Genomic DNA, 22,129 nt, shown 5'->3' with positions numbered 1-22,129 from the left:
CTCAGGATATAGATTGGCCAAAAGAGGAACCAAGGTTCCAAGCAGCAGCAACCGGACGCCCCCCCCCCCAAAAGAAATCAAGGCAGTTCAAAAGCAAGAGAAGACTGACCTTGAAAACGCTCAGCGCAACTTGTTTCTGGAGTCACGCCAAGGGAAGGAGCAGGGGGAGGTGACGACCTTGACTATCCCTGATAGTGGGGGACGCTTGCAAAGAGGGCAAGAGAGGTGGCAAGCGGCCGAAAGAGGAGCCGGAGCTCGCAAGAGCTGCGGCTGCGCAGTGCGGAGGCGGCGCAACGAGGAGGCGGAGTGCAGAGAAAAGGGACAGAGCGCGAACGGCGAGCGTAACACCGCGGGATTTCAGGAAACCTCAGGAGACATCGCGAGACTTCAGGAAACAACAGGATATTGGAGTTCCAACGCGAGACATCGCAAGTTTCCACGGGACACTCAAGCCCCGACGGAAATAAACAAGACAGGAAGCATCGCGAGACCACTAGTGGGAAATTAAAGATAGAAAAAGAAAGAAGCCTAATCAGAGAAAACGGAAGAGAATAAAACAACGGAATCTGAGGAAGATGATTTAAAGCCACGGAAAATACAAGTAAGGAAGAAATTATTTAATTTAGAAGAAATAATAATAAATTAATAATTAAATAAATAATTTTTTTAAAAAAAATTATTAAATTAAAATAAAATTTCAATAAGTAAAACAAAATAAAACACAGACATACAGATATACATATATACACATACAAATAGGTATACTTAAATATACATAACTAAATAGATTGATCTAAGAAGAAACGAGACATTAGATTGGACCTTCTGACTGGACAAAACCTCTGGAATTAAAGAGGGCACGACAGAGACGGCATATAAAATACACATGAAGAAGAAAACAGCACTATTGGATAGATAGGGAATTAGAAAAACAAATATATACACATACACATACACTGAAAACTAACTAATTTAAAGATGCAAAGCAACAAAGGTAAATCAGTACAACAGGCCAGACTACTGACCAAAAGAGACTCCCTAACGGACGAGACCATCCCTAAAGACATTAAAGAAGCCAAAGAGAATAAGGAAAACAAAGAGACAGGCCTTAAAGACATACTGGCGGAAATCTTAAAACTCTCGAATAAACAGGACAAACAACATAAAGAAATCTTCGAAAAACAGGACAAACAACATAAAGAAATCCAAGCAGAACTACAGAAAATGAAAAAAGACCTGAAAGAAGACATCGCCAAGATACAAGAAGATGTGGACAAGATGAAAAAAGAGAACCAGAAAATTACCCAAACCCAAGGGAAAATGGAGCATCGGATAAATAAAATAGAAAACATAACTCAAAAAACACAACAACAGATAGAGCTACTGGAACACCGAGAACTTGAATACCAACTAAGAATAAGAAACTTAGTAGAATTTAAGAATGAAAACGTAAAGCAAATCCTGATTGAATTGCTGGCAGAGCTGTTAGACGTCGAAACTGAAACCATTGGCCAGGATGTGGATAGAGCATACAGAGTCCCGACGGGATATGCAAAGAAAAACAAAACCCCCAGAGATGTGGTTTTGACCTTCTGTAGGAAGAGCACAAGGGACGAGATTCTAAAAGAGAACTCAAAAAAATCTCTATATTATAAAGACCAGAAAGTTACGATCATGAAAGAAGTCTCTCAGCAAACTTTGGCAAAGAGAAGGAAATATACATTTCTAACGGAAGAACTGATCAGAAAGAAAATCAAATTCAGATGGGAGAAAGTGGAAGGCATCTCTGTCACGCTAAATGAAAAAAGATTCTGGCTAAACTCAGAGGAAAAGGCAAGAGCTTTTTACACAGATTTCATAAAAACCAAACCTAATGGCAATACATCAGGAAAACAACGCAAAGACTCAATAGGAAACCTTGAGAAAACAACAATGACAGAAGAAGAAGATGACACAGGAAAAATAGGCAAATTGAAAAAAAGCCAAGAAGAAAGAGAAAACAAAAGACTACGTGAATTCTCCCCGGAAAATTATCAACTGGTGCTTCCCCAGGAAGTGATACAGTGGGAAATGCCCGAAATGCCAGAAGCACCACATGAATAAGGACATCAAAGTATACTCAAATAATTTAAATGGAATTAATTCCCCAAATAAAAGAAAGAAAATATTCAACTACTTAAGACAAAAAAACCTGGATGTAATAGCACTCCAGGAAACCCATATCACCAATAAACATGCCAAATATTTGGTGCAAGAAAAATTAGGAAAAGAATTTTATGCTTCCTGCAACCAAAAAAAAAGAGGGGTGGTGATATATGCGAAAAATTGGCTTAACCCCCAGCAAATTTTTAAAGATAAAGAAGGTCGATATATTGGAATACTAATTGAAATAAAGAATCTAAAAATCTTGGTTTGTAATATTTATTGCCCTAATGGTTCAAAGGTGAAATTTATGAAAGATCTGAAAAAAGAGATTGAAGAATGTGACTATAATGAACTAATTTTACTCGGGGACTTTAATGGGGTGGTAGATTTAAATTTAGATAAAACTTATGATACTGTTGGCAAACCTAAAGGGAAAAGCAAATCTAGCCTTCTGCCAAAAAATTTCCTGCTTCAATTAGAGAAACTGTATCTGAAAGACATCTGGAGACACCATAAAGGAATGATGAAGGACTATACCTTCTATTCAGGCAGACATAGATCATGGTCACGAATAGACATGGCCTGGTCAACAAATTCACTGATAACTAAGATCACTAAAATAAAAATCTTAGCAAGACTTCATTCAGACCATTGTGCATTGGAGTTCTTAATAAAGGGAGAGATGATCATACACAAATGGAGATTGAGAGACAATCTATTGAGGAAAGAAAAGGATATTGAACTAAATAGGAAACTACTAATTGAATATTTAGAGTTTAACAAGGGGGAGGAAACCTCAAAAACAATACAATGGGACGCTATGAAAGCTGTCATGAGGGGCCACCTCATACAACAAGAGGCAATTCACAGAAAGAATAAACATAAAGAAATAAAAGAACTAACAGAAAAAATAAGTAAAACAGAAGAAACTCTAAAAAAGAATCCTAAGAACTCAAAAGTAGCCTTGAATCTAAAAGCTCTGAAAAAACAATTTCAATTACTGCAAACAGAAAACTTAGAAAAACAATTGAAATATACAAAAACTAACTACTTCCAAAATGCCAACAAAATAGGGAAAATGTTAGCCAACAAATTGAAAATACGTAAACAGAAACAATTTATAACAAAAATCCAAACTAAAGATAAGATACTTACCGAGAAAAAGGATATTGAAAAACATTTCATAACATTCTATCGAGAACTATATAAAAAAACAAACACTCCAAACGAATTAATTACTAAATACCTGGGAGAAGCAAAGCTTTCTAAACTAACAGAAGAACAGAGAAAAACTTTAAACAATCCAATCTCCACATTTGAAATAGAATATGCCATTAAAAAGCTGAAAATTAACAAAACCCCCGGACCAGACGGGTTTACACCTCTCTTTTATAAAACTTTTCAAAACGAGATTACCCCCCTTCTAAAGGACATCCTGAATAACGCCCTGGAAAATAAAATCATCCCAAAAACGTGGGAAAAGGCAGACATCACATTAATACATAAAGAAGGGACGGATCCCATGGAGATAAAAAACTATAGACCAATATCATTACTGAATACTGATTACAAAATTTTCTCTCTAATCATGGCAGAAAGATTAAAAGGTTTCTTAAAAGAATGGGTTTCCACAGAACAAGTTGGATTCTTACCAGGCAGACAAATTAAAGATAATACAAGAATACTATTAGATACTATTGAATATTACGAAGTACATAACGAGAAACAGATGGCACTTCTCTTTATAGATGCAGAGAAGGCTTTCGACAGGGTTAATTGGAGTTTTCTAAAACTATTATTAGGAGAATTGGATATGGGGTATCAATTCAGAAATGCCATTGACGCGATATACACAACACAGGAAGCAAACTTAATACTAAACGGTCAAGAAGTCAGACAACCAATCCAAATTACACAAGGAACCCGTCAGGGTTGTCCCTTATCCCCGCTCCTCTTTATCATGATAATGGATATCTTAATTAGGAATATAAACAAAGATAACGATTTAAAAGGTATGAAAATCTTAAAACATCAATACAAAACAAGAGTTTACGCTGATGATGTGGTGTGCATAATAGAAAACCCATTGGAAAACATAAAATTATGGCTAAAGAAAATAGACGAATTCGGCAAATTAGCTGGCTTTAAATTAAATAAACAAAAATCCAAATTATTAACCAAAAATATGGATAAAAAAGCAAAAGAAACCCTACAAGACATCACAGAGATGAAAGTAGAGAAAAAAGTAAAATACCTAGGTGTATATATCACACAAAACAACACAAAATTAATAAAGAACAATTATGAGACCCTATGGAGGAAAATAAAAAAAGATTTAGAAAAATGGAAACACCAAGAATTTTCGCTCCTAGGCAGAATTGCCATAATCAAAATGAAAATTCTGCCACAACTGCTATTCCTTTTTCAGACGTTGCCAATCATTAGAAACGATTACCTCTTCAAGAAATGGAACTCAGACATTGTCAAATTTATGTGGAAAGATAAAAAAAGCTAGAGTCAGTATTAAAATACTATCAGATGAAAAGAAAAGAGGGGGATTAGGACTACCAAATTTTAAAATATATTATGATGCATGCAATATGGTGGGAATCAAAGATTGGGCGACTTTAAAAAACACCAAACTATTGAACTTAGAAGGCCACGACCTGAGAGCCGGTTGGCACGGCTACTTGTGGTATGGCAAAAGAAAAATTGAAAGAAATTTTAATAATCACTATATCAGAGCAGCCCTAATAAAAACCTGGGAAAGATATAAAATGAGACTATATAGGAAGGTGCCATTATGGATCTCGCCAATGGAAGCGAGACACAGGAGAGAACTCGGGGAAGAGAATTGGCTTACGTATAATCAAATTCTAAAAAAAAATATCGAAGGAAAATATGAGTTAAAAACATTGGAGGAAATAAAACAACTTGCCCCAAAATTAACCTGGCTCCAATACCATCAACTCTCACAGGAATTCAAAGAAGACGGGAAAACAGGCTTTAGTCAAGACAAAAATATCTGGGATAAGGCACTCGGGAAAAACAATAGGAGTCCCATTAACTGACCATCAAAGCTGCTATGTCACCTTGTGTTGGGTTCCAGCAGCTGTCAGAAGGTGAGAATCTTCCAGTTTTATAAAAACAGAAAATATTATAATTTCGAAAATAAAGAAAAACTCTTTTAGGTAATTTGGAAGGACAAACATAATCCCTGAAGGCTATTGTCTGTACCTCCTAATCAGGGATATTTACTGAGGCTATTTCAGTGTGTAGTGCTGAAAATTCTCCTTCTGAAGACAGAAAGCATACTAAATATTACAGTGATTTTATAAATGTTATTTTTTAAAGAAATTATGAGGAGAAATATACTAAAATATGGATGATACACTAAGATGTGTGGTCAGTTTACTCACAATGGGAAACACTCTTTCAAATAAGACACACTCAAGGGAAAAAGTAGTTATGCAGTAAAAGTATCTCAAGTCTTAGACAACACATCTAGTATTGTAGAAGGCTTTCATGGCTGGAATCACTGGGTTGTTGTAGTTTTTTTCGGGCTGTATGGCCATGTTCTAGAGGCATTTCTCCTGACGTTTCGCCTGCATCTATGGCAAGCATCCTCAGAGGTAGTGAGATCTGTTGGAACTAGGAAAAGGGGTTTATATATCTGTGGAATGACCAGGGTGGGACAAAGGACTTTTGTCTGCTGGAGCTAGGTGTGAATGTTTCAACTGACCACCTTGATTAGCATTTGATTGCCTGGCAGTGCCTGGAGCAATCTTTTGTTGAGAGGTGATTAGATGTCCTTGTTTGTTTCCTCTCTGTTGTTGTGCTGTTCTAACCTTAGAGTTTTTTTAAAATACTGGTAGCCAGATTTTGTTCATTTTCATTTCATAGAACAGCACAACAACAGAGAGAAAACAAACAAGGACATCTAATCACTAGGGCTGGGCAGTTTCGTTTCGTAATTTCGTAATTCGTTAAAAATTCGTAAAGGAGTACACCCAAGCAGGCTAGTGTTCCAGCTATCTTTATCGTCTGTGTATGTATTTGTGTCTGTATCGTTGAATGTACAATGTTTAATGTGATTGTATATATGTGGGTAAATGTTCATTTTAGACTGAAAATCAATAAAACTTATTTTTTTAAAAAAATTCGTTATTTTTTTGATAACGAAGCGATAACGAACCATTCAGGAGCAACTTGAAAACAAAACGAATTTTTAAATTCGTTTCGTAATTGTTTCAGATTTGTTTTGTATTCGTTTCGTTATCGTTTTGAAATCGTTTCGTTATTATATCCACATGTCTGGGACAGGTTTTATAGTTGTTGTTTGTTTAATCAGTGAAAAAAAAATATAAATATCACACCAACAGTCAACAACAGAGGGAGAGGGAAGCTTCAGAAGTTCCCCCTGTCCCATTTGGAGGTTTTTTAGCGTATTGCGCAGTCGCGTCCGCCATTAACGAATCGATTCGTAATTGTTTCGTAATTGTTTCGTAATTGTTTTGTATTGTTTTGTAATTTACGAAATTTCGTAAATATCGAACTTTTTAAAAGAAAAATTTCGGAATTCTTTTAAAAATCGAAACGCAAAAAACCCCAAAAAACGAATCGATTTTAGAAACAATTTTTTCCGTTGTTACCCAGGCCTACTAATCACCTCTCAACAAAAGATTGCTCCAGGCACTGCCAGGCAATCAAATGCTACTCAAGGTGGTCAGTTGAAACATTCATACCTAGCTCCAGCAGACAAAAGTCCTTTGTCCCACCCTGTCATTCCACAGATATATAAACCCTTTTTCCTAGTTCCAACAGATCTCACTACCTCTGAGGATGCTTGCCATAGATGCAGGCGAAACGTCAGGAGAAATGCCTCTAGAACATGGCCATACAGCCCTAAAAAACCTACAACAACCCAGCAAAACATCTAGGTTTACAATATTTACACCAGTCTGCTCTGCAGAAAGCCATATTCATAGCAAATACAGGTTCTGATGATCAAATATTTTAAGGATTATGTTGTTTAACATGGTTGTGTCCTTGCAATTAAGAAGTTAATCAGGTTGAGATAAATGTATTTCAAGACCATCTAGAATGTCCATTGATCATATAGAAATTTGTACTCAGAACGTTCCAGTATATGTACAGCACATTATTCATCCCATCACACTTGTTCTCTGTAGGGATGCAGTATCAAGCTAGACCAGCCACTGTGAAATTTAGTGGGAATATGCCACTCAGCTGAGAAACATTTTCTAAAATCAATTTATGCTTACAAGAAAGCATCAGGGAGGGAGAGGAAAGTTTGTAAGAAGGCTTCAAAAGTTATCTGGTCCCATACATTTTAAATCAATAGTATGATGTGAAAAGCTGGACAGGCCAGGGTAGCACCAGCCAATCACAGCTCATCAAATGTTAGATGTAACAGGAAAAATGCATGACCTAGAGCAATATCTGTTAAATGGTGAGCTAGGATCACATTGTCTTTTGGCTACATGCAGCAGGAGGCCAAAGCACACCCAAAGAAAGCAGTCACAAGGAAACCAATCCACGTAGCATATGGGACTGATCCAAAAGCTGAAGGAAGGCATGGATGCAAGATCCTGTTCTACAACACCAGCAGTCCAGACATCCAAAGACAAGAGGTTATTGAATGTAGCAGAAATATCATGAAGATGGCCAGCTGCAGTTAGAAACAGAATGAAATAGGATCTGTATAGAAGATGGAAATGGAAGAGACCCAAATACTGTTTTTGGTCACTGAGACTGGAAAACGTTCAGGTAGAAGTGTGGTATTATTAACTGTCTGGAAGGAGCCCCCGGTGGCGCAGTGGGTTAAACCCCTGTGCCGGCAGGACTGAAGACCGACAGGTCGCAGGTTCAAATCTGGGGAGAGGCGGATGAGCTCCCTCTATCAGTGCCAGCTCTTCATGCCGGGACATGAGAGAAGCCTCCCACAAGGATGATAAAAACATCAAATCATCCAGGCGTCCCCTGGGCAACGTCCTTGCAGACGGCCAATTCTCTCACACCAGAAGCGACTTGCTCCTGACACGACAAAACTGTCTGGAACCAGTGTAAGACTCAATGTTTATTTTATCTCTTGTAATACATTTTATTCTCTTTGTTTGCATATCTGTTTGGATGTTTTAATGTAATAATGGACAATGAGGACTGGTCATGCTTTACCACGCTGAACTCAATGATCACCATATCCACTTCCCCGTACTGTGGTTGCCTTGAAGTCTGAGTATCATATCCAGGGAAGGGGTAAAAATGTGAATGATAGGAGAACAAAGGCAGGGATTTTGGGCTGTTGGTTTTTAGAGTGATCTGCCAATAGGTCATAAATTACATCTGGCAACACCTAACAAGCTCCTTCTCTCAAAAGATCTCAGAGGAAACCAAGTCCCTGTTTAAAATATCACTTCTTTCCTGTTTAAATACAATGATACCACAGAAATTCAGATATAAGCATGCTGACCAGTCAAGACTATTATCAGGATTGTAGAAAGATCTTTGGTATAGAAAACACATGCTATGACCAACTTTGTACCCTAGGTAAAGGTAAAGGTTGTCCCCTGACATCAAGTCCAGTTGTGTCTGGAGGGTGGTGCTCATCTCCATTTCTAAGCCGAAGAGCTGGTGTTGTCCGTAGACAGGGGCGGCTCAACCCATTACGCAAAGTAAGCATTTTCAGTATAGTTGATTTTGCCCAGGGGAGCTCTTGAGGTGCTCTTGGGGGAAAATAGACCTTGACATATGCGAGTTGTAGTTATTGGGATGTATAGTTCACCAACAATCAAAGAGCATTCTGAACTCCACCAATGTTGGAATTGAACCAAATATGGCACACAGAACTCCCACGCCGAACAGAAAATATATATCAGTGATTGGTTGGGGGGGGGGGGGGAGCCAAAATACTGTTTGCTTACCATTGAAAATTACCTAGGGCCGCCTCTGTCCGTAGACACCTCCAAGGTCATGTGGCTGGCATGACTGCATGGAGCGCCATTACCTTCCTGCTGAAGCGGTACCTATTGATCTATTCACATTTGCAGTGGAAGCTCATGCCGCTCTCCAGATTCAAACCTGTGACCTTTTGGTCAACAAGCTAAGCAGCTCAGTGGTTTAACCCACTGTGCCACCGAGGGTTCCAATTGTGTTAAACTACCCTACAAATGAGTTAAACTACAATCCCCACCCAGGATATATTGGGTGGCATTGTATGAGTTGTGATCAAAGATATTTGAAGGACAAAAGGTTAAGGAAAGCCAGACCAGAAGTTTATGTTATACACATACAGTTAAAATGCAGTGAGCATGGCATGCTCTTTCCTGGTTATTAGAAATCTCTGAAAGTGGGATTTGTTGGGTTTTATTTTAAAAAAAAATGCTGACAGAGTAATTATGGTAATACCTAGGGATTCATACAAAGAACACGACTTTTCACTGGGCATCGCAGCAAAAATAACAGCAAAATCCCTGTTGTGATCAGCTCCATGTGGTATGATTTTACTAACAGTATGTGGCAAAAAATATAAGCCATATATGCATAAGCACATTGCAGAAAGGCTCATATCTGAAGGCACTCTGTTGGTGCTTCTTTAGTTGTTATTGTTGCTGAGAGGCAGGGTGTAAGGAAACCTGATTACAATTTAGAATGCAAGGGTGAGATGTATTGAACAGAGCCCTGCAATCAGTCCATCTGTTCACCATGAGAGCTTTATCTAAATCCCATTGTCGCAAATCCAGGGACACTGCATCACTACAGTGATAATTGACTATCTTTTAGAGAAAAAATGAAGTGTCTGTTGCATTTGCAATTTTATGTTAGCTTAGATGTTGCTTTTCTAATATTAATACACTTTCTCCTACATTCAGAGTTAAACAAATTCTGCATACCTTTGGAAGAATTGTTTGGATACACTGGTAGTCTGAATATCAGCATTTTATTAGAATACATCTCTGATACTAAAACACAACAACCACTAATTGAATTGGCACTAATACACTGCCTTTTATAACCACATCTCTCTCATGCACTGTAAAGTTACAGTGCTCTAAATTGAGGCAAACCATCAGCTACATTTTGTATACAGCTATGAAGATTGCTATAAAAGCAGTTTATGTTAACACCCATTCACCTCCGCTGGGAGGGAATGAAGGCATGTGAAAAGTAGAACCAAGGATACTTCTGTCAGCCTGTTTTCCAAATTGGATACGAAACAACAGGCATGGAAAAAAAATCAATATAATCTTGGATTCAACATAATCTTGATTTTTTTTTTCCAAGACTGAACATTATGTCCTCTAACAGTCCTATGGTCACTTGCCAAATAATTAATTGTCTATTAGTGTTGATGTTTCCTTTCTATTACATATGCCAATGAAGGCATGTAGCCCCCCCCCCCCCGAAATTCTCATAATGGTTCGTGAAAAGGCCTTACTGGTGCATTATTTAAACTGTTATGTTTATTCATATCATGATCTGATCACCATACTCAATATATCCCATATGCATGGGGGTATTGGGGTAATGAGACAAAAGGTTTGCTAGGCTAGACCCTCTTTCACTCAGACTCAGCCCCCCCCCCCAAAACTCAGCCCCCCCCGAGCCCCCCTGAAAAAAATTCACCCCCCCCAAAAAAAAAACCAAAAAAAAATCCTAGCTACGGGCCTGTGCCAATAAAATTATTTGCATTTGGCTAAAGAGTACATAATCATTAGGGACAAGAATTGTATGGTTCTACAGATGTTGTCAGGCTGCAATCCCAAGAAGATAAAGCTAACTGGAGTGTTCAACTAGACAAGATCCAATTGTCTAGTTGAATGCTTATCTACACGGCAGTTTAATCTATTGTTCGTTTGAAGGGGCAATATTCCAGACTGGCCTTGGTGGTGGCCACATACAACAACAACAACAACAACAAAACTTTATTTATATACCACTCTATCTCCCCAAGGGGACTCAGAGCGGTTTCCAAGTGACAAAATCAATACATACAAAGAGAACAGCATGAAATTAACAAGACAAAATAAGCATTAAAAACCACAATAGCACATATATTTAAAATAATCCTGCCTGTTCAAGGCAGTTTAAAAGGCCGGGCCAGGCTAGTGCGATTTTAGAGGACCCAGGAAATTCGATTCTATGGCTGTGCCCAACTCATAGTAGTGGTGCAGCAGAGTATACATGGTCCAGTTGGGCTGAAACCAATTAAACATTGCTGGACTAACCTTCTCTTTCCTGTCATCATTACAACTTTAGGATGGCTTCAGAGCTCTGGGAGAGCACCAGACTATTGTGGATGTCCTAAGCCAGTAGTTCTCAACCTGGGGTCCCCAGATGTTTTTGGCCTACAACTAGCAGCTGTTAGGATTTCTGGGAGTTGAAGGCCAAAAACATCTGGGGACCCCAGGTTGAGAACCACTGTCCTAAGCTGGCATCAGCAAAGACATTAACATGACCAGGGAGATGGATGCATGCAAGGAAAAGGGTATGGTGGCATCAGCCCATGTGGACAGAAAACCAGTTTACTTTGAATCCAATCTACTGTTCACACACTTCTTCAAGTGTAGGGTTGTTCTGCAATTCTGTCAAAGCTCCAGAGCACTCTCTGACTTTGCTTAGCACAGTGCTAAACCAGCTCAATCTGTATATACTCGAGTATAAGCATAGTTTTTCAGCCCTCTTTTTACGTTGAAAAAGCCCCCCTCAGCTTATACTTGGGTGATGGTCCTGGAGGGCTTCTTTCAGCCTATGCCTTCCTGCCAGGACCCTCACCTCTCCACACAGTCACACAGATCTCCTTCCTTTCCTCCTCTCTCATGCAGTGTGCACTTTCCCCTTCTCCTTTCTTGTGCAGTGTGTGCTTCCTCTCTCGGCACAGCTCACGCCTTTCTCTCCTCTTCTCTCAGCACAACGTGTGCCTTCTTCTTCTCCTCTCTCAGAGTCAGTCTTTCTCACTTTTCCTTATTAATATACACAAAGGATTTCCCCCCAAATGGATAGTTAGAATAAACTATGGCAATTATTGGAAGGATACATAATCAGAGTTGAACAGTTTTATCTTAAATTACAGTTTTATGTAAATATTCAAAAATATTTAATGGATGCCTCAATTAATGTAATTTTATTGCTATCTATTTTTATTTTGAAATTTACCAGTAGCTGCTGCATTTCCCGCCCTCAGCTTATACTCGAGTCAATAAGATTTCCCAGTTTTTTTGTGGTAAAATTAGGTGCCTTGGCTTATATTTGGGTCAACTTAAACTGAAGTGTAGGTATATATAGACTAGGAATAGGAATGGAAAATCATGGGGGGAAAGTTGACAAAAAATGACAAAAAAAAGATTCCTTAACAAGAGGAATCTTGGACTGATGAGAAACTTCATTATTTGGGATTGAGGGCCCATCTACACAGGCTACATACATTAATACTAATGCAGAATGGGGTAATCCAGATCAGTACTGAAGAAGTTCACATGACCAGCAACTGAGCTGACTCAGAAGCTGGTGGGTTTCTGCACTGCTGCCTGTCGGTTAGGTAGAGTCTGCACTGAACTTAGTTCAGTGCTACTGAACCACCATCATACCTTCTCCCTCTCATTCTCAGCACTGATCACTGAATATGAAATTTCCAGTGGTCATCACTTGTCACATCCAATGTTGCTGACTAGAGCAACAAGTGACAAGAAAGAGGAAAGGTGGAATTTCTGTCTCCTTTCCAGTGTCAGTGGATGCAGCAAGTTATGATCAACGATTTCCTGCCTTGCGGTCACTGCTATGCCAAGGATTAGGGGTGGAAAATAAGTGCCATCCTTTGTCCCCGGGCTGCCTGAGCCTGGGAAAAGAAGGCTGGTTGTGTGAATAGTCACTGCTTCTTTAAAATAGGAAGTGATGCAACTGCTCACACTGCCAAAAGTGGCAGAAGTTCTGGAGCATTCTGCAACATTTAAAAATGCAGGACAAGGGTGCATTAAGTGGCTTTGGTAGGTATTAGGACGATTATACCCCCTTTTCTATACAGAGAATAATGGTTTGGTAAAGAAATAGTTTCCTGTGGAGAAAATGCTGTTTTCTGTTCAAAACAATACTTCGTAATTTTATTCATACTAAGCTCGGAAGTATGTTTAATCTTTGAAAATTGTGACATTCCCATTGTGGGAAGAAAATTGCTAGAATTACTTACAGTGTTTTTTTTTCTGTTATCAAAGTGCATCCCTAATGTAAATATTATAAGTATCAAAATAACTTTTATTCAGATCTCCCCCCCCCCCCCGCCCCAGGCCCCAATCAGGTAATAGATTTTATTATGGTTTTAGCTTGATGGGGGTAAATAATGCACTGTGTTTGGATGGAGAAATAAAGATAATTTGGTTTGGGATAAACACTTTTCAGAATCAGCATGATGCAGCATGAGTGGTAAGGTCAGTACAAAAGAAAATGTGGATGAAATTTGCTTAGAAAATTCTGAATCCAAAACTAAATCATACCTGTTTCCACAGGCCTTTGATTGTTGATATTGTTGTTTTTAAATTGTTTTAAATTGTTTTTAAATTGTGTTAGATTTTAGTCATTCTTGTAAGCTGCTCCGAGCCCCAGGGGAGTGGTGGCATATAAGTTCGAATAATAAATAATATAAATAAATAATAAATAAATCTGTCTGAGTTTGGATAGAAACTCGCACAGTTATTGTTGTTGTTGTTGTTGTTGTTGTTTGGCATAAAATGTCATATGCCAATCTTGCACAAAGTAAAGCACAAACTCCAAGGTATCTTGCCAGTTCAGGATTTTAAAGACATGCTTTTCAACCATTTCCCACATTGTGGTTTTTAAAAATGTTTTTCCATCTATAGATTCTAACGTGATCTAGTATTTCTATGAAGCCTTTGGGACAAATCTCTACTAAGCCTATATGTCATTGTTTTTCCTTCTGTAGAATACTACATACACTGATGGCACTTTATTAATTAAATTTAATTAATAAATACATTATTTAAATGACAAATAAGTGAACTTATACTACAAAATTCATCTGAAATAGTCTGCTCAATTTTCAGATATATTTATGCAATTATGATATTTATGATTCATGCTAATCTCAATCCAGGTTTGAAGTACATATAACCTAATTGCAAAAGCTCAAAGAAGTTATTTCTAGGCACTTGAATCTTTCATAGAGGTACATTTTAATATGAATATTTGTGATGTTTTTGCAGTGTTTATGTGTTTTAATTGTTCTGTAACTTGCCTTGAGCCACAAGGAGAGGTAGGTAAGAAATAATAATAATAATAATAATAATAATAATAATGAGTCACATCAGTCCTTGATGCCTTGAACAATTAACAGGAATAGGAATAAATTGATATTTTTCTCTCTCCCCTTTTATGTAATATTCCTTATCCTCACGACTATTTCTAATTGCTCAAATATATAATACTCCACATAAGGTAAACATATACTTCCAAATATATTCCACATTTTAAATTATACAGAAATATTCCCACTATTTTGACCTTTGAGCATTGAACTCTGAACATTTGACCTGAATGCTATCCTCTGCCTAATATGGGGAAATTGTTTGTTGGGTAGCAAAAAAAGAGAAAAAAAAACCTATTACAGTTATTATTAGTAGTACAATTAATGCTATTGAAATCAAGATTTTATTTGTTAAATTAATAGAAGAACATGTACAACTTGAAATCTGAAATAATTCAGGGAAAAGCCCAACAAAATTAGATACTAAAGTTATTTCCAACCTGGATTTATTTCTGCATGTGACACAATGGGAAGCTCAGTTCATTCATTGCCACTGGGAGGATCTTCATCAGAATTCCACTCTGGAAAAGGATGGCTTGAATATAGTAGTCCCATTGTTCATACATAGATACGGTAAAGCAGATCTCTAAACTGCCTGTCTGTTAGTCACCTCTCTTTCCAAGGCAAATCACATAAGATTAGAAGAGGAGAGCGTTAAGCAGTCCTGGGTCCTAAAGGCCAACAACTTTAAGAAGCATTCACTATATCAATTAATGCAATTACGGGTAATCCTATGGAGAGGCGGCAGAGAAAAGAATTGAGGCGGAAATTTCCCTTTCAGTGCCCTAGTGGCAGAGGGATTGGCTGGGGAATTTTCCCACTTCTCTTTTTATTCGGCCATTTCTGGATATTTTGTTTCCCATCTTTCAACTTCCCTTGATCCCTGTAAGAGAGATTTCTTTAGCTTCAAAAGAATATATTCAAAAGAATTCCATAACTGGTAGTTGGTCTTGGGCAAACTGGACTCCTGTTGGTACTGAGTGCTTTCAGGGCATTGCTTGTCCTTTCTTCCTTCTCCTCCCCATCCTCCAATTTACTGAATAAATTTGAGGTCTATTCATGGCCATCTCCTGCTTTATGGGGAGCAAGAAGGATTCCAGAGCATCTGCCATATTTGGGTGAAAAATGACGGTATCAGCATCAAATTCTGCCAGGATCTTCTGGAAATCTGAGAGCTGCTGTATTCATTTTACATCTGGTTATAGTGACTGTAGCCAGATACATCTGCAATACTGCCCAAGAAAGTTTCATTTGCGTGTGTGGAAGCTTTGGGGCTTTTCAGGAGGTCACTCCAATTTAGGTTGGTGCTATGTTGAGACATACAAGACTGCAGTCTACATTGCTCTAACTTCACCTGCAAGAAAACTGCTGTTTCATTTTATTTTGCTGGGTTTAAAAAACACTGGTTTTATTTCACTACATTCCTGTTTAACATTACCACTTCATTGGCTGTCGCAATAGTGACACAGTTATCTGTTTTAACTAGAACTTTAAAAAAGTATCTACACATTAAAATATAAAAATTATAAAGCAGCTTGCAAAATTTATAATTTTGACTTACGTATAATCATTAGCCAGCATACAAGTAAATATTTCTACAGGCAAGATGAAAACAGAATATAAAGATATAAATTGGATGTTCTAAGGGCAGGCTATTAGATGTGGTTCTGGTGATAACAATGATAAAACTTCCATAGATGTGGCTATGCATGCCACTGAGTCAATACAGTCTAGTTTTCTGGATCAACTTTTACTAATATTCAAAACTTTATGGCATATACAGTCAGCCCTCCCTCTCCACAGGTTATGCATCTACAGATTCAACCAACCACATCGTTGTGGTTACTGAAGAATCTGATGCTTCAGAGGATGAGGAAGGGGATTTTGTGAGGTCTCAGGTGGGTTTTTTTTGGGGGGGGGGGTGGAAGTGGCATGGAGAGATATGCTAGTGAATCTCCTGGGAGTTTTCAGGATGTTACAGAGTGCAAAATCCATTCCCATGAGAATCTGCCAAAGTTTGCTCCTGAAAGGAATATGGGGGAGTGTGAGTCTGTTACTAGTCGGAGTGGCTACAGCTGCACCGCGAGAGAGTGAAAGAAAAACAGAATCCCTTTTCCCAGCAGTTTTGAGATAAGCAGGTACACCAGGAGTGATGTCATGGGAGGGAATTGAGGCTTTTAAGTGGCCTCCAAGCATACAACTCTTTCTGAAAACAATGTCACCTCTGAGGATGCTTGCCATAGATGCAGGCGAAACGTCAGGAGAAATGCCTCTAGAACATGGCCATATAGCCTGAAAAAACCCACAAGAACCGAGTGATTCCAGCCATGAAAGCCTTCGACAATACAATGTTGCATTTATTTACAGTATTTGTATACCGCTTTTCTCACCGGGGGGGGGGGGGGTCATTTCAAGTGGACACAACTCTGCAATTCTATGGCATTACCTCAAGTGTTCAAGTTTCTGGATTGTGGGTCTTGCTCATGTTTTCTTGGTTAAGTTTCAAGTTTCTGGATTGTAATTCCTCAACGTGCATTTCTAAGGTTTTGAATTTCTGTGATTTGATTCATGAAACCAACCGTCACCTATCCTCAGCAACTTTGGAGTTTCTAGATTTGTCTTTTTTATTTTGAATTGTACTTTTTATTGTACTTTTTATTAGTATATATTTCCTAATAAACTTTACTTAGTGGATTCTCTCTTCCCTGCATGGTGTCTGGATGAAAAGGTGTCCCACAGATGGGGTGCAACACACATCTTAAAATATTCAAAGACAATTCAAAAAGCAAAGGTTGATTTTGCAATCTATATATATAAATTTGTTAGGGGCATCCAACGAGGAAACAAAACTCAAAAACCCCCCAACGAAACTTAACCAAAATTCCCATGCCCATAACACAACCCACAAGGTACAAACATATCTACTCAAAATGAAAAACAACACAACAACACACTCACAAAACGGCAAAACAACAAAACTCAAAAATCCCCCAACGAAACTTAACCAAAATTCCCATGCCCATAACACAACCCACAAGGTACAAACATATCTACTCAAAATGAAAAACAACACAACAACACACTCACAAAACGGCAAAACAGCAAAACTCAAAAATCCCCCAACGAAACTTAACCAAACTTCCCATGCTCATAACACAACCCACAGGGTACAAACATATCTACTCAAAATGAAAAACAACACAACAACACACTCAAAATGGCAAAAAAACAAAACTCAAAACCCCCCAATGAAACTTAACCAAAATTCCCATGCCCATAACACAACCCACAAGGTACAAACATATCTACTCAAAATGAAAAACAACACAACAACACACTCACAAAATGGCAAAACAACAAAACTCAAAAATCCCCCAACGAAACTTAACCAAAATTCCCATGCCCATAACACAACCCACAAGGTACAAACATATCTACTCAAAATGAAAAACAACTCACTCCAAGCCCCGTCGCGCCGCTTCCCGCACACACACACCCCCTGCCGCACACACACACACAACTCCACACTCCATCACTCCCCCCGCCGCCGCACGCACACATGCAACCCCACTCCCCCCGCCGCCGCACACACACACGCAACCCCACGCTCCATCACTCCCCCCGCCGCCGCACGCACACACGCAACCCCACTCCCCCCGCCACCGCACACACACACGCAACCCCACGCTCCATCACTCCCCCCGCCGCCGCACACACGCACACAACCCCACGCTCCATCACTCCCCCCACCGCTGCACACACACACGCAACCCCACGCTCCATCACTCCCCCACCCCAATCTTACCTCCTTTTACTTCACGCCACCTCCAAACCCCACCCCGCCCCTTCCCGCCCTGTCAAAATCTAGGAAAGACAGGAAGGAAGGAAAGAAGGAAGAAAGAGAAAGGGAGGTAAAGAAAAAGGGAGAAGAAAGGAAAGTTAGAGAAAGAAGGAAGAAGAAAAGGAAAAAAAGGAAAGATGGAAGGAAAGAAAAGAGAGACAGCAGAAAAGAAAGAAAAAGGGGGAAGGAAGGAAAGAGATAGAGAAAGAAGAGGAGAAGGAAAGATGGGAGGGAGGGAGGGAGGGAAGGAAGGAAGGAAGGAAGGAAGGAAGGAAGGAAGGAAGGAAGGAGGGAAAGAAGGAGAGAAAGAGGGAAGATTGGCCACAGCAACACATGGCGGGTAAAGGTTGTTATTTCTATTATTATTATTATTATTATTATTATTATTATTATTATTATGCTATTGTTCCTATGAGACCCTGGGGGAATGGGAGAGGTGTCAGGTCCCAGAGGCAATGTATTGCATTATTGTTATTGTTATGATGGTGGTAAAATAAAAGGAAATAAAAAGTGAAAGAAGGAAGCAAACAGGGAGGGAAGAAAGGCAAAGGAAGAAAGGGGGAGGGAGTGAAGGAAAAAGAGAAGGATGAAACCAAGTAGTGAAAGAAAGAAAGAGGTAGAGAAGGAAGAAAGGAGAGAAAGGGGGAGGAAAAGGGGGAAGGAATAGGTAGGGACCTCTCTTTCATAATAGTCCAGATATCTACCTCAACTTTGATAAGTTTTACTATAGGCCACAGCAACGCGTGGCAGGGCACAGCTAGTGTTATATATGGAACATCATTTTGCTACAGTAATGTATATGATGTGACTTGAGCATCCATCAATTTTGGTATCCACCTGGGTTCCTGGAATCAAACTCCAGTGGATACGGATGGCCCACTGTATATGTAAAAGATTACAGTAGGACTATTGTTTGACCTTGGATACCACCTTGATCACATTCCAAATGGAAAGTTTGTTTAAAATGTATTATTTCTCTGTAGAATGGAGCTAAGGAAATAGGGTTGCAATCAAATATTTAGGTATGGATAGACTTAAGGGACTGAAGAATCTCTACTGTGGAAATTACTATTGATATGAAATATTTCACAGAAATCTTCACCAGAGTTTGGATTAACTCTATGCACTGACTATTTCTTTTCTAAGATTTACCAATTTCTGAATTAACCTGGAAGTTCATACTTTTGAAAAGTCTGCCATTATCTATAACAAAAAGGGCGGATTCTAAAAACAATGCTTCACATTAAAGCTTTTAAAGGTATATATGGTATATGATTCCAAAAAAAAGGCTTAATGTACAATAATATGGATAATAAATGCTGGAAATGCCAGGAAGATGAAAGTAGTTTCTTTCATATGTGGTGGACATGTAAGAAAGCACAAGAATATTGGAGGAATATACATATAGAGACACAAAAGATATTAGAAATCTCATTTCCTAGAAAACCGGATTACTACCTATTAAATATTACAGATTCTGACTTAATTTAGACTATTTACGTATATTGTAACAGCCGCAAGAATGATATATGCAAAGTTTTGGAAAATGGACTATATACCGGAGGTAGTGGAATGGTTCAATAAAAATCAAGAAATTAATGGACAAATTAACTTTTCTGTTGAGAAAGAGTTTGGGAAATCCAATAAGAGAAACAGACTGGTCAGTTTTTGAAAAAAAAATTATGGAAAAGAGGTAAGAAGATCCAATGGTGGATTAGACTTGGGTGTGTGTTTATGGTCAAAGCAACAAGAATAGTAGATATCGGTGTTGCTATGGAATGATCCGTTGGAAAAATGTAAGGTGAAGACAAGGTAATAAGGATAATATTAACTAAGCAAAGTCACAGTTTGGAAGTCACCAACGTTCTTTTTCATTTTTCATTTTTTGACCTCTTTTTTAGAGGTTATTTTTGTTTGTTTTTTTAAATCTGAAATTTCCTACTTTCCTATACTTCAATGTTCTCCCACTTTCTCTGTAAAATTCTTATGTTTATATTATGCAATAAAAATTATTTTAAAAAAAGGTATATATGATTTTCAACAGAACTTTATGTGGTTGAATAAAATGCTTAAGAAATTTAACCATTAAAAACCAACAACACAGAGAGCTCTGTGCTTTGTGCCGTGCAAACTGAATTAGCTCCCTATCCCTGAAGAGCTTAAACCTGCATGTGACGGAAGGAGATTAACATGAGGTTAAAAAAGGCAGACTGCATCATTCTCTACAGTCAGACCTTAAGTGAGAGAGTGAACAAATAAAATTAGATTTACATTTTAAAATTCCCATTTTGGATAGTCTTAAATAATATTTCATTCATGATGATTGTGCAAGACTTTTGTTTTTAAAGGCTAAACTGAATAATCTGTTTAATACTTCTTGCTGTCTTTCTGTAAATTAAGCCCTAGGACTTTTAAAAAAAAGGCAAAACACTGAAAAAAGATTTTGATAGAAATGCATGATTAGATAAAAAGTTTAGGAAAAGGTCAAGATGCACTCATGCCTCAAGAGAAATAATGTAGTAGAATCGACTAAAAATTAATACTGGCTGAACTAAAGGGAAGGAAAAAAAAACCTTCTTTCAACACTTTTAAGTGCCTCAATTTCATTTTATGTTGATTCAAATCCTAGAGGTCTAAAATTAAAATAAAAAAGATTCATTAAAAAGAAACAGTTAGCCAGGCAGCGAGAGGAGAATTTTTCCTGACTTTTATGTTATTCAGATAAGGTAAGCATGAGAGCATGAGAGCCATGCCATGATAGCCCAGGATTTCCCCAGAGAGTATATGCTAATCAGACACTCTTTTATCCTATGTTTCTTTTACATCTCTCTCTCTCTCTCTCTCTCTCTCTCTCTCTCTCTCTCTCTCTCTCGAGGAGCCTACATGAACTAGAACAAACTGTTCAAGGTAAAGGACAAGAACATATAGTACCTAGCATTGACAAGCCACTGAATTGGAGCAAAGTATATCCTGTAAGAATCACCCGTTTCACATTATCCCTTGAATTTTAGTATGGGTTAAGCAATGCGTTCCTTATCTGGAACTCCAAAATCTGAAATATTCCAAAATTTGAAATCGTCCACATGGGTGGTTGAGAAAGTGACACCTTTGATTCGGATAGTTCAGTCCATGCAAACTTGGTCTTCTGTACAACATTATTAAAATGTATAAAATTACCTCCATGTTATGTTGTAGTAAAGTGTGACAGTAACGTTACTACTACTGGTAGAAGGGAGAAGAGGGCTGCGCAGGAGTTGGAGGAGGACCAGCAGCGAAAGCGGATTAGAGACATATTCATGGCTCCAACTGATTCTGAGACCTTCGAGGGTTTCTCAGATTGTGAAATGGGGGAAGGAGAGGAAAGCAGGGGAGTTAAGTGGGCTACTCGAGAACAAGAATCAGATGAGGAGATCCAGAGGAAGCGTATCCGTGATAAACTTAGCGCTTCAACAGAAGATGAAGACTTTGTGGGTTTTGAAAGGAGTGATGGGACTGGGAGTGACGATGGGGAGGAGGATGCTTTAGACTGGACCCGTGTGCAGGAGATTAGGAACATCTGTACTCAGCCTACATCCAGTGATGACTTTGAGGGGTTTGCAGAGGACTGGCAATATGTGAACACTTGGGAAGACCTAAGTCTTGAAAGATGCTGGCAAAGGTGGAGAGATGGGAGGCATTGCTCAGCTGCAGGGAATGGGGCAGCTGAAAGTGATGATGAAAGGGTGAGGAGCAGTTCATCCTCTGATGAGGAGTTATAGGATATAAGTTGGTTTGTTTTCAATGGGTCTTTGCAAAAGGTAAAGTGTCTT

The 22,129-nt window shown here is 38.5% G+C and overlaps 1 protein-coding gene across 5 annotated transcripts in view; it reads right to left on the bottom strand.

Annotated features, from left to right (window-relative positions):
- PCDH15 (protocadherin related 15) overlaps positions 1-22,129 on the bottom strand; it is a 1,134,710-nt gene that overhangs the window by 623,675 nt on the left and 488,906 nt on the right. The window contains exon 1 of one of the 5 annotated variants that reach the window (XM_067465708.1): positions 14,920-15,117. The exons of the other annotated variants lie outside the window; for them this stretch is intronic. The gene's annotated coding sequence lies outside the window, so the exon portion shown is untranslated. Of the gene's footprint in view, positions 1-14,919; positions 15,118-22,129 lie in introns of those variants that run through there. 5 annotated transcript variants of the gene reach the window in all.

Source organism: Anolis sagrei, chromosome 3 (genome assembly GCF_037176765.1).
Source record: "Anolis sagrei isolate rAnoSag1 chromosome 3, rAnoSag1.mat, whole genome shotgun sequence".
Taxonomy (NCBI): Eukaryota; Metazoa; Chordata; class Lepidosauria; order Squamata; family Dactyloidae; genus Anolis; species Anolis sagrei.
The sequence above is the reverse complement of the archived record's forward strand: the minus strand, read 5'-3'. Positions and strand labels throughout refer to the sequence as shown.